A 13115-nucleotide genomic window follows, 5' to 3' on the forward strand; every position below is an offset into this window, starting at 1 on the left:
CTTCAGGGGACTTGGCCATCTCCAGCTGTCCTGATTTCTGTCTGGCCGCTAGACCCAGAGGGCTCTGGAGGAGAAAGTGAGGTTGGTGATGTGGCACAGCCTTCCCTCACTTAAATCCAATTCAGTTGCAAGTCAAGGCATCATCTTCCTGATGTCATAGTGTCCTTCAGGAAACAGGACCAACCATAAGCATGGTGGGGGCTGAGGGAGATCGTGCTGCTGGCTCAGAGTGAATGTAAATAGCAACTGCTTCTCCTTAGGCCAGTGACCCTGAGGATCTTCCCAACAAACTTTTTATTTTTATTTTTTTCTTAAAGGGGCTCTCCCTTGACTCCCATCTTAAACAGCCTCATCACTGAATGAGCACTGCCTCAGTCACAGTGAGAAGCTGGAAAGACATTAGCTTAAAAAGGCCAAGGTGTCCCACTGGGTCCTTGGCCATCTCCAGCTGTCCTGATCTCTGTCTGGTCACTGGTCCCAGATGGCTCTGGAGGAGAAAGTGACCTTGGTGACTTTGCACAGCTCTCCTTCACTTAAGTCCAGTTCAGATGGCAGTCATGGCATCATCTTCCTGGTGCCATGGTCCTCTCTGAGAACTGAAGGACAAACCACACAGCCTTGAGGGCATCATAAAATGCTTTGGATTGCTACTATCAGAACAAAACTGAATTTCATCTGCCTTCTTACTGAGCCAAGAATCCTGAATCTCTCTAAGCTTTGCTTTCATTTAAAGTTTGGTGGAGTTAAACATGGCTTTCTTAGAGATGAAGCTACCTACTGGTAGGCCTGTTTTCACTTTTTATTTAGTACCTTCTGAATTTACCTATGATTTTCATCAAAATCAGTTTAGGTTTTTATTAGCATTTTAAATCTTTGAAAAGTAACCAGTCCTTTCTTGCTGGAATGTTGAAAAGCCCATATTTTAGCTCAGTATTTTCTCCAACTAGCAACAAATTGTTCTTCCATAGAGTAACTTTTAGCTGTTGAGGTTGTCTTTTGGTCTCTCATCTTGGGGATTCTCCTTTTTGTTGAATATGAATGATTAGTCTCTCATGGGTCCAGCACACTGTGGTGCCATGCAGTCTTTCTCTTCTTACCCTGACACAGTCTATATAATGCCAATGTTTGCTCAAAGAGTACTTCCATGAAGTTTTGTTGCATTGAGATTGGTGATGTGAAGGTCTCGAGTTGCAAAAGCCTTGAGTAACCACTGCTTTTGCATTTATTTCTGAATTTTTCTTTCTCCCTCTCTTTCTCCATATAGACACACACACACATTATATATATTTTTTGTTTGTTTTATTTTCTTCAGCTGTAGGGAACGGGTTTGAAGTAAATGAAACAGCTAGAGAGTTGGCAATTTTTGTGGAAGAATGTGACCTGCAAAGATTCATGAGTGATGCTCCTTCTGACTTCAATTTGAGAGAAATCCATGACTTTATTATCAAAGTTGATAAAAACCGAAAAAGTGATAGTGAATTTGGTGAAATTGGAAAGAGACTGAGACAGTCTTCAATCCCAAATCAGTGTAAGAAAATGACCTCAGGAAATGACTGTCTTCCAGATACTGAATAAAGGAAATGCTTTACTGAAGAGGTGAAGCTTTTTCAATCCCTGCAGGAGGCTCCTCAAATGCTAATGTATCCAGGAAATCACTGGGAGATGGCCCTGAGCTGGAGTTCTGACCTCACTAAACATCAGAAAAGTGAGACTGGAGAAATTCTTTCTGGGAGTAATAAAGGTGGGAAGCCCTTGAGTCAGAACCCTAAGCTCCTTAGTCTTCAGCAAATTCCCATTAGAGAGGAGCCTGATGAATATAATGAGGGAGAAGCAACCTCATCCCACCAGGCATCTCCTCCTTGCCAGCCTCTATTTCACCCAGGAAGGAAAAGATATGTATGCCCTCAGTTTGAGAAGACCTTTGGTTGGAACTCAGTTCTTAACAGACCTCAGAAGATTCATACTGGGAAGAAGTTTTATGAACATAATGAATGTGGGAAGCCTGTCTGCTCCAGATCTCTCCTTGTTGACCTCCAGAGAATCCATACTGGAGAGAAATTCATTGAATGTAATCAGTGTGGAAAATCTTTCACACAGAGATCTAGTCTTATTATACATCAGAGAATCCACACTGGAGAGAAACTCAATGAATGTAGTCAGTGTGGAAAAGCTTTCACACAGAAATCCAGTCTTATTATACATCAGAGAATCCACACTGGAGAGAAACTCATTAAATGTAATCAGTGTGGAAAAGCTTTCAAACATAAGAATAATCTTGCTGTACATCTGAAAATTCACACTGGAGAGAAACCTGAGCCCGGGATTCGATCTCCAGGTCATCCCAACACTGGAGCCGGTGCTCTTACTCGCTGAGCCACCTGGCCGCCCCTAAGCAATTGGGGTTAAGTAACTTGCTCAAGGTTACAGGGCCAGGTGTTTCTGAGTGAGTGCTAAGTGTCTGAGCCCAGGATTCGATCTCCAGGTCATCCTGACACTGGAGCCAGTGCTCTTACTTGCTGTGCTACCTGGCTGCCCTGGAAATCCACAATCTTAAGGAAGAAAACGACTCCCTGAGAATTAAAATTGGGCAAGGGAAGCCAGAGAAGTTATAGGAGACTAAGAAATAATAAAATACAGAGAAAATAAAAGGAGAATGTGAAACATCTCATAAGAAAAACATTTGATCTGGAGAATAGATCAAGAAGAGCACCCACCCAGAAATAACTGGCCATGTAACCTTGAGCAAATTACTTAACCCCAATTGCTTAAAAAAAAAAAAAAAAGAAGAGAAAACTTCAGGGGCGGAGTCAAGATGGTGGAGTAGAAATAGGACTTCCGAGAGGCTCCAGCTTCCACCTTCCCCAATTCGTGTAAAAGGGGACTCTGAACAAACTTTGGAGGTACAGAACCCACAAAATGACGCAGAGAAGCTAACCTCTCACTGAGGACAGCCTGGCAGACCTGCAGGAAAGGGTCAGCACAGTGCTCTGGGAGCTGAGCCTAGCCCCAGGTTGGGCCTGACCAACCAATGGCTGAAGAGACTCCAGATCACCAGCAGCTGTGGCCATTTCTAGAATTATCAACACATAGATGTGAAGGACAAAGTGAGAGGTCAGTGCAGTGTGGACTTTGGCACCAGTAGTTGGGAGAGTGTTGGCTTTTGCCCCCAGGGTGAGAAACTGCTGAGACACCTGGGCACAGCCGGGGCAATGTTGCAGCTTCAGCTCCTGGCCTGCAGACTGTAGGAGGACCAACCGACCAGTCTAAGTGGTAACCACTCTTGCTTTAACCTGCTTGGATCTGGATTGCAGTGTAGGGTGGAGGTCCTGGGGTGTGTGACCAGCTTTTCAGAGCGTGTGGAGGCTTCAAAGAGGGCACCCATCTAATACCTCCAGCAGCTGAGAAAACCCCAGCGTTTGGGACGAAAGCTCCCCTGTCTGGTGGCAGACTCCTACTGTGGCAAAAAGCCCAAAAGTCAAGTTACTGGCAATATGGCCAGGCAAAAGAAGCAAAGCACACAGAAGATTCCAACATTAGACTCCTATTTTGGGGACAAAAAGAATCAAAGCATGGAACAAGAGGAAGATAAGGAAGTCAGAACTTCTGCACCAAAAGCTTCAAAGGAAAATACGAGCTGGTTACAGGCCATAGAAGACCTTAAGAAGCAGATAAGGGAAGTGGAGGAAAAATTGGGAAGAGAAATGAGAACGATGCAAGATAATTAATGAAATGAGAGTCAACAGCCTGACTGAGGAAAATAACACCTTAAAAAACAGACTAACTCAAATGGCAAAAGAGGCTCAAAAAGGCAGTGAGGAGAATGCCTTAAAAAGCCGAATTTGCCAAAAGGAAAAAGAATGTCAAAAGCTCACTGAGGAGAATCATTCCTTCAGATTTAAAATGGAGCAAAGGGAAGCTAATGACTTTATGAGAAATCAAGATGTTGTTAAACAGTTCCAAATAAATGAAAGAATAGAAGGCAATGTGAAATTTATCTCATGGGAAAAACCACTGACCTGGAAAATAGATCCAGGAGAGATAATTTAAAAATTATTGGACTACCTGAAAGCCATGATCAAAGATAGAACCTAGAAATCAAACTCCAAGAAATTGTCAAGGAAAACTGCCCTGATGTTTTAGAACAAGAGGGCAAAATGGAGGTTGAAAGAATCCACTGATCACCTCCTGAAAAAGATCCCAAAAGGAAAACTCCTAGGAATATTATAGCCAGGTTCCAGAATTCCCAGATCAAGGAGAGAATATTACAAGCAGCCAGGAAGAAACAATTTGAATGTTATGGAAACACAATCAGGATAACCCAGGATCTGGCAGCTTCTACATTGAGGAATTGAAGGGCCTGGAATATGATATTCTAGAGGTCAAAGGAGCTGGGATTAAAACCAAGAATCACCTACCCAGCAAAACTGAGTATCATGTTTCAGGGGAACATATGGTCATTCAGTGGAATAGAGGACTTTAAAAAATTCTTGAAGAAAAAACCAGAGTTGAATAGAAAATTTGACATTCGGATACAAGAAGCAAGAGAAGCTTGAGAAAGTAAATAAAGAAAAGAAATCATAAGGAACTTATCAAAGTTGAACTATTTACAATCCTACAAGGAAAAACGATAATTGTAACTGATTAAACTTTTCTCAGTATGAAAATAGTTGAAGGGAGGGGCAGCTAGGTGGCACAGTGAGTAAAGAGCTGACCTGAGTTTGGTTCCAGCCTCAGAAACTTAACACCCACGCAAAATAACTAGTTGTGTAACCTTGGGCAAGTTACTTAACTCCAATTGCCCTCCAAAAGGCAAAAAAAAAAATAGTTGAAGGGAATAGAAATACATATATATAGTCTTTATCTGAGGGTATATAGGCATATGAATACATATGTGAATATATATATGTATATATATATATATGTTTACAGGTATACATACAGGGCACAGGACCAATTTAATAGGAAGGGATGATACTTAAAAGGTGAAATTAAGAGGTGAGAGAGGACTATAATGAGAGGAGATGGGGAGAGACAGAATGGGACAAACTATCTCATAGAAGAGGCAAGAGAGAATGGGTACAATGGAGGGGAAGAACAGGAAGGCATAAGGGAATGAATGGGTCAACCTTATAGTCATTGAATTTGGCTCAGGGAGGGAATGACATACACACTAAATAGGGTATCTCACCCTACAGGAGAATAGGAGGGAAGGGGATGAGAAGGGTGATGATGGAAGGGAGGGCAGGCTGGGGGGAGGGAAGTTGGAAGCACACACTTTTGAAAAGTACAGGACCAAAGTAGAGAATATATCAAGTGGGAGATGGGATAGGAGGGAGGGAAATATAATCAGTCTTCTACAATATATCCACTACGGTTATGTTCTGCATTAGCTACACATGTACAACCTATATTGAATTGCTTATCTTCCCAGTAAGGGTAGGTGACAAGGGAGGAAGGGAATCAATCTGGAATTCAAAGTTTTAAAACCAAATGTTTATACATATATATACTATTATTAATACTATTTTACATGTAATTGGGAAATAAGAGGAGGGGATATTCTGGGGGACCGCTATTTTGGAGAAGTGGGTAGAGAAAAAACAGGAAGAAAATTTGTAATCCAAAAATCTAGTGAAAATGCAGTAAACCAGAAATTAATAAAGCATTTGAAAAAAAATAAGAAGAGAAAGCATCAGAATAATTGGACTTCCTGAAAATCAAAAAAATGATCAAAAAAGTGGATCTTGATACAATAGTAAAAGAAAGAAAAGAAAATCGTCCTGAAGCATTAGGAGGAGATGAGAAAGTAGAAATAGAAAAATGCACCATCAGCACCTGAAAGTGAACCCACTAGGAAAACCAGAGGAATATCTTAAATCAAATTCTGAAAACCCCAGCTCCAGGAGAAACTATTACAAACAACAAGAAAATAGATAATTCAGATGTGGAGGAGGAAGAGTTAGAAGCACACAAGCCCTTGCAGCAGGGCTTGGAATCCTTTACATTGAAGACAGAAGTACTGGGGTTGTGGCCACAAATACCGTACCCAGCCAAGTTAAGCATAATCCTGAACGAAGTAAAAATGGCTATTTAATGAATTGCCAGACTGTCGGTGTTTTGTTGCCATAAAAACCCTGACCTTAATAGAAGCTGTGACATACAACATCCAGGAGTAATATAAGGTTCACATCAAAGGCTAATTACAGTGGCCTCAAAAAGAAGAGCCTGTTTCTGCTTCATATAGGAAATGCCAAACAGATGTCCAAGATTGTTATTAATAATTGAGTAGTCCTGCATATGATGTGATTCTAAAAAGCAAACTGTTTATGAAAAGGCCAAAAGTAGTTATCTTCTATAAATGAGGCGTGAGAGCAAGAGCTGACACAGGAAGTAGATGGGGGACAGGGCTGATGGTTCTGGAAACATACTTTCTTTGAGAATGCATTAAAGAGGGAAGAATGCATATATATCTAGAAGGGCCTTCTACATTCAGGAAGAAATAAAAGGGGGGCAGGGAGGAGAAAGGACGGATTTTTCCAGGGAACGCTTCTCATATCAGAGCTGGGGTAAAGAGAACAATATATACATTTAGAAGGTAATAAACAAATAAGAGGGTGTAGTGAGGTGTATAGAAGCATGTCTAGATGAACAAGAATGGGATAAAGAGGGGAGAGTAGGGGGCACTGTGAATAGAGCACTGGCTACAGAGTAAGGGGGACCTGAGTTCAAATCCAACCTCAGACACTTAACACTTACTAGCCATGTGACCTTGGGCAAGTCACTTAACCCCAATTGCCCTGCTTTCCCCCCTCCAAAAAGAAAGGGATAAAGAGGGAGTAAAATATATATTTGGAATACTATAAGAGTCTTCTAAATTCAGAAAGAAACAACAGCGTAAGGGGAAAGGGTTGGGGGAAAGTTTAAGGGAGAGGTTGGTAATGGGGGATATGTATGTATATAGTTACACATATTTTTGTATATGCACACATAAATTTGTATTTGTGCACACACACACATATCCAGTGTCAACTGTAGCCTTTTGGGGGGAAGGGAGCCAGGAAGGGGAAAAAAGAACAAAGTAAATGGTGCACAGCAAAGAACAAATGGAAATTATAAGGAAGCAAAGAAAAGATGGACGGCTCAGAACACGATGTTTAGTATTAATATATAGGTTATCTTGAAATGGAAATGTATTGCTGTATATTTTGAATCCTCTCTTATGCTGTGCTGTACACATGGTAATGCTTCCCTCCCCATTTTCTTATTTTGTATTTGTTTTATTAGTCATAAGAATCTTTGATACATTTTTCTTTTCTTGTATATTTCTTTCATTATTTAAGATTAAAATTTTAAAAAATGAATGTAAAGAATATTGAAAGAATTAATGAAAAAAAGTTAAGAAGGCCTCCTTGCCCTAATCATACCAGACTATAATTCTAAATATTAAGTTTATATTAAAAGTAGCAAGTATGAAAACAATTTCGTAATGGCAAAAACTAGAGTAGTGGAAAAGTGTACTAGATTAGGTTCACAAAACAGTATTAAATGACTGCAGTAATCTAATCATATATTTGATAAACCCCAAATCTCTAGTTTCCTTATTTGACAAAAACTGCTGGGAGAACTGGAAAATAGTATCTTAGAAATTAAGGATGGACCAAAATTTTACACCCGATATCAAGGGAACTTATGGGTCTATATACCATAAGCAAATGACTAGATCAAGGACTAGTTTGCCTGTCAGTTTGGGGGAGAAGGGGAGAATTTATAGTCAAACAAGACACAGGGAACATTACAAAATGCAAAATGGACAATTTTTATTGTGTTAAATTAAAAAGATTTCACAGAAACGAAGGAACACAAGCAAGATTTGGAGGAAACAGAAATATGAGAAACAATTTTTACAATTAGAATTCCTGCTAAAGGCCTGACTCTGAAATATGTGGATTAGTGAGTCAAATATTTAGTAACATAAGTCATTCCCCCAGTTGGTAAAAGGTGAAAGGACATGAACAGGCAGATTTCAGATGAAATTAAAGGCATCTGTAATCATATCAATTACAGACACAATGTATGTATGAAGACTAACTCTGATAGACTACTCTGGGCTCTTCTCAGCAATGTAAGGTTCTAAGACAACTCCAGAAGGCTCATGATGGAAAGAGATGCCCACATCCAGAGAAGGAAACTACCTGCTCTCTTTCTTTTTCTTGTTTTGTTTCCTCTTTCCCATTGTTCATTCCATTAGGTATATTCCTTCTTTACAACCTGACTAATGGTCAATGTGAAGGTATTTGTAGATCCTGTATTTGATTGAATGCTGCCATGGAAGGAGTGGGGGAGGGAAAAGGGAGGGCGAGAAAATGTGAAACTCAAGGCACTGTGGAAGGGAGTGTTGTAAATTAAAAATAAATAATTTTTTTTTGGCCTTTTTGGAGGGCAGTTGTTAAGTAACTTGCCCAAGGTTAGACAGCTAGTTTGTGTGTGTGTGTGTGTGTGTGTGTGTGTGTGTGGGTGTTAAGTGTCTGAGGCCAGAACCAAACTCGGGTCCTCCTGACTTCCGCGGCCAGTACTTTACTCACTGTGCCACCTAGCTGCCCCTAAATAATAATAAAAAAAAGAAATTTGGGCCTAGCTATAATGAAAGGCTTATTGCCTTGGGCAAATGCCTCATCAAGCAGGAATATAGAGTTCTAGGGGATTCCCAGAGCCTGTACCTCACTCATCATTACCAGCAGGAAAGAGTTTCATAAACTGAGACTACTACACCAAAATTTTGGGTCCCGTTTTTTTGAGGGGGTAAGGATGGGATGATAGGACATGGTCTCTGAATTTTCCCAAGCATTTCTTGATAAACTGTAAGATGTTTATCCATGCCAAATTTCTGCCACACTTCTTTCCAGCTTTCCCAACAATTTTTGTCAAATAATGAATTCTTATTCCAAAATCTTCTTAGGTAGTACTAGAGAGTTTTGAAAAGTACTACCTTACCTCGTTTCTAAAATATAGAAAGAATTGATTCAAATCTATAAGAATACAAGCCACTTACCAATTGATAAATGGTCAAAGGAGGCAGTTTTCAGAAGATGAAATTAAAGATATCTATAAGCATATGAAAAATGTTCTAAATCACCATTGATTAGAGAAATGCAAATCAAAACAACTCTGAGGTACCACATCTCACTGGCCGGATTGGCTAAGATGACAAAACAGGAAAATGATAAATGCTGGAGAGGATGTGGAAAAACTGGAACTCTAATGCACTGTTGGTTGGAATTGTGAACTGATCCAGCCATTCTGGAGAGCAATCTGGACCTATGCCCAAAGGGCTATAAAAATGTGCATGCCTTTTGACCCAGCAATATCACTTCTAGGGCTGTATCCTAAAGAGATTATACAAATAGGAAAAGGATCCACATATAAAAAAATATTCATAGAAACTTTTTATTGTGGCAAAGAATTGGAAATTAAGGAGATGCCCATCACTTGGGGAATGGCTGACCAAGTTGTGGTATATGAGTGTGCTATAAGAAATGAGTAGACGGACTTCATGATAACTTGGGGAGACGTATATAAACTGATGCTGAGCAAGAAGAGCCCAACTGGGAGAAATCTGTACACAATCACAGACACAATGTATGTGTGATGAGTAACTTCTGTAGACTGGACTCATCTCAGCAAGGTTATAAGACAGCTAACTCCCAAAGACTCGTGATCAAGAGATGCCCACATCCAGAGAGAGCTGCCAAGTCTGAACGCAGACTGAAGCTGTTTGTCTTGTGTTTTGTTTCCTCTTTCCCACTAATCACTCCATCAGTTATAATCCTTCTGTACAACCTGACTAATGATTAAGGTGAAGATATTTGTAGATCACATAGTTGAGTCCATGCTGCCATGGAGCGGGGGGGTAGGGATGGGAAGAGGGACAGGGAGCGGAATGATGTAATCTAAAAGTAAATAAATCAAATTTAAAAAAAAGAAAATTAGTACCTTATACTACAGTTTAAGATCAGGTTTTGCTAAGGTTCTTTATATTTCATTAGGTCCCTTGATATGCTTGGCCTTTTCTTCCACATTAATTTTTTTTATTATTTTTTTAACTAACTCAGCAAAATAAGTTTTGGGCAATTTCATTGGGATGGAATTGAAGGTATAAATTAGTTTAGATAAAACTGTCATTTTTATTATGTTGGTCTTGCATACTGATAAAAAACTGACATCTCTCCGGTTATTTAAACCTGCTTTGATTTGTATAAAATCTTTTTTTCTATTTATACGCGTTCATGTAGTTTGTTCTGGCAGGTGTACTCCCAGAGCAATGGTGGGGAACCTGTGGCCTCCAGTTCACACGTGACTTTCTAGGTCCTTGGGTGTTGCCTTTTGACTGAGTCCAAGTATGACATTATAAATTATTTTAAGAGGTTTTGTTCTGTGATATTTGGATTCAGTGAAAGGGCCACACTTGAGGGCCTAGATCTAGGGCTACAAGGCCTCAAGGTCACCGATTCCCTACTCCTGATCTAGACTTATTTGAAATAGGTTACCTCTTACTAGCTCTTCTTACAAGGTTTTATTGGTGATATATATATAGGAATGCTGATGATTTATATGTTTACATTAATATCCTACTTTGCTAAAATAATTGTTTCAACTAACTTTTTAGTTGAGTTTGGGATTCTCCATGGATATCATCATCATAACGTCTACCAAAGGAGATAGTTTTATTACCTCATTCCCTGATTTCTTCTGTTTCTTTTGTTATTGCTCTTCTAGGATTTGCAGTCCAATACTGAATAATACTGGGGACAATGGTCATCATTGTTGAACAGCAGATCTTACTGGGATGGTTGCTAACTAACATTACAAGTAACTGCTGCTCACAGTTTTAGGTAAGTGTTTTTTATAAATTTAAGAAAAATATCATTTTCCCTATACTTTCAGGTGTTTAAAAGGTAAGAGAAATGAACGTTCTATTTTATCAAAAGCCTGTTCTTCAGCTATTGCTATATTCATCTGATTTTTGTTACTGGTATAATAAATCAGGTATGTAATTTTCCTTAGGTTAGACCATCGCTGCATTCCTGCTATAAACCCCAACTGGTCACAATGTGCAATCTTTGCAATAAATAGTGCTAATCTCCTAGCTAGTATTTTATTTGGGATTTTGGCCTCCATAGACATTTAATACAGAAATTAGCTGACCTTTACATGTTTGGTAGAATTCCCTTGCAAATCCATCTGGTCCTGTTGCTTTATTCTAAGCAAGCACATTTGTGGCCAGTTCAATTGCTTTTTCTAAAAGATGATTTAGATATTGTTTTTTCCTGTTAATTCCATGATAATGAGGTTCCAGCCTTACCAGAGCTCCACTCCCATCTCCTTCCTCTGTCTTACTTCTTCCTTTCAGGACTTGTGTGTAATAACTGCTCCATTTTACCTCTCCCTACCCAGTTTTATTTTTGAGAATGATCCCACCATACTGAACTCAGCTTAAGCTTTTCTTTCAACCTACTCAAGTACTGATGGCATTCTTAAGGGTACCAGTAACATCTTCACATGCAAAAAGTAAACAGTTTAACCTCATTGAGTCCCTTATATCTGGTCTTTAATATTTACCTTATGTTTCTCCTGAATGTTCCACATCCAATTTTCCATTGAAAATTTCCATGCTCTTGTACTCATAAATACCTAAAAGTCTTTTATTTCATCAGATATTAATTTTTTTCCATTCAGGACTATACTCAGCTTTACTGAGGTTTTTTTTTGTTGCTGTTTTTCACAACCATAGCTCCCCAGTTCTATGAAATATAATGTCCCAATGTCTTCTAATGTAGAAGCTTGTGTTACCTTGATTATAGTTCCACAGTATTTACATTGTTATTTTCTTGTGGTTTCTAGAATTTTCTCCTTAATTTGCGAGCTTTGAAACATGGCTATAAGGTTCTTGTAAGTTTGCATTTTGGTGTTTGGTATTCAGAGGGTGAATGGTGAGTTTTTTCCTATTTCTACTTTTCCTCTTGCTCAAAAACTTCAGGGAAATTTTCCCTAATAATGTCTTGAAATATTGTACCTAGACTCTTTTTTAAATCATGCTTTTCACGTAGTGTAACGATTCTTACATTGTGTCTATTCTCCGTATCATTTCTTTCTCTAATGAGATGGTTCACATTCTCTTCTACTTTTTCCGCGGGTGCCTTTTAAGTTCATTTGCTTCCTCTGCCCCAAATCTAGTTTTTAAGAAGTTATTTCTTTCTTAAGTTTTTCAATGTTTTTCTAATGAGTTGACTCTTTTCATAATTTTCTTGATTTCCTGGACTGCTCTGATTTTTTCCCCTTAATTCTCCTCTCACTCCCTCATATGATTTTTTTTTTTTTTAAAGCAATCGGGGTTAAGCTCAAGGTTACACGGCCAGTTATTTTTGGGTGTGGTGCTGAGTATCTGAGCCCGGATTTGATCCAGGTCATCCCGACACTGAAGCTGGTGCTCTTACTCGCTGTGCTACCTGGCCACCTTTCCTCATATGATTTTTGAAGTGCTTTCTAAATTCTTCCAAAGACTCTTTTTGGGCTTGTGACCATTGGAAATTTCTCTCTGAAGTAGGAGTCATTTTTTAAACTTTCCTTCCTTCCTCTGTGAATGGACTCAGATCTTTAGCTCCAGCTACCTGACTGATGGCAAGTTATTTAACTTGAAAGGGCTGAAAGCACAAAGTGGATGGAGAATTGTGTACACAGATAACTGTGCACTTAATGTAGTTTTGGAGGCTGAGACACAACAGAGGCATTAAGGGTTGGGGTCAGCTCCCAGAGCGCTGCAGCACTGGCTGCTTGCTGTTGCCCTGCCCTCAGTGGGAAGTTAGCTTCTCTGTGTCATTTGGTGGGTTCTGTAGCTCCAAAGTTTGTCTAGAGTCATTTTTCACATGGGGAGGTGGGAGCCGGATCCCAGCAGAAGTCCTGTTTCTACTCTACCATCTTGACTCTGTTCCCCGGGAAATTTTATTAAAACGATCAATGTGGAAAGGGTTTAGAAAAGAGCTCCAGTCTTGCTAGACTCCAAACAATCCACACTGGAGAGAAACCTTTTAAATGTTCACAATTGCATCTAGCAGTGCGAA

General features: G+C 39.4%; 1 protein-coding gene across 1 annotated transcript in view; it reads right to left on the reverse strand.

Moving 5' to 3' along the window:
* Window positions 1–13115, reverse strand: part of LOC138168156 (zinc finger protein ZFP2-like) — a 283080-nt gene that overhangs the window by 67506 nt on the left and 202459 nt on the right. The window lies entirely within an intron of this gene.

Source organism: Petaurus breviceps, unplaced genomic scaffold, assembly GCF_028583685.1.
Source record: "Petaurus breviceps papuanus isolate PSGF00001 unplaced genomic scaffold, PetGlider_PUasm1.0 355, whole genome shotgun sequence".
Taxonomy (NCBI): Eukaryota; Metazoa; Chordata; class Mammalia; order Diprotodontia; family Petauridae; genus Petaurus; species Petaurus breviceps.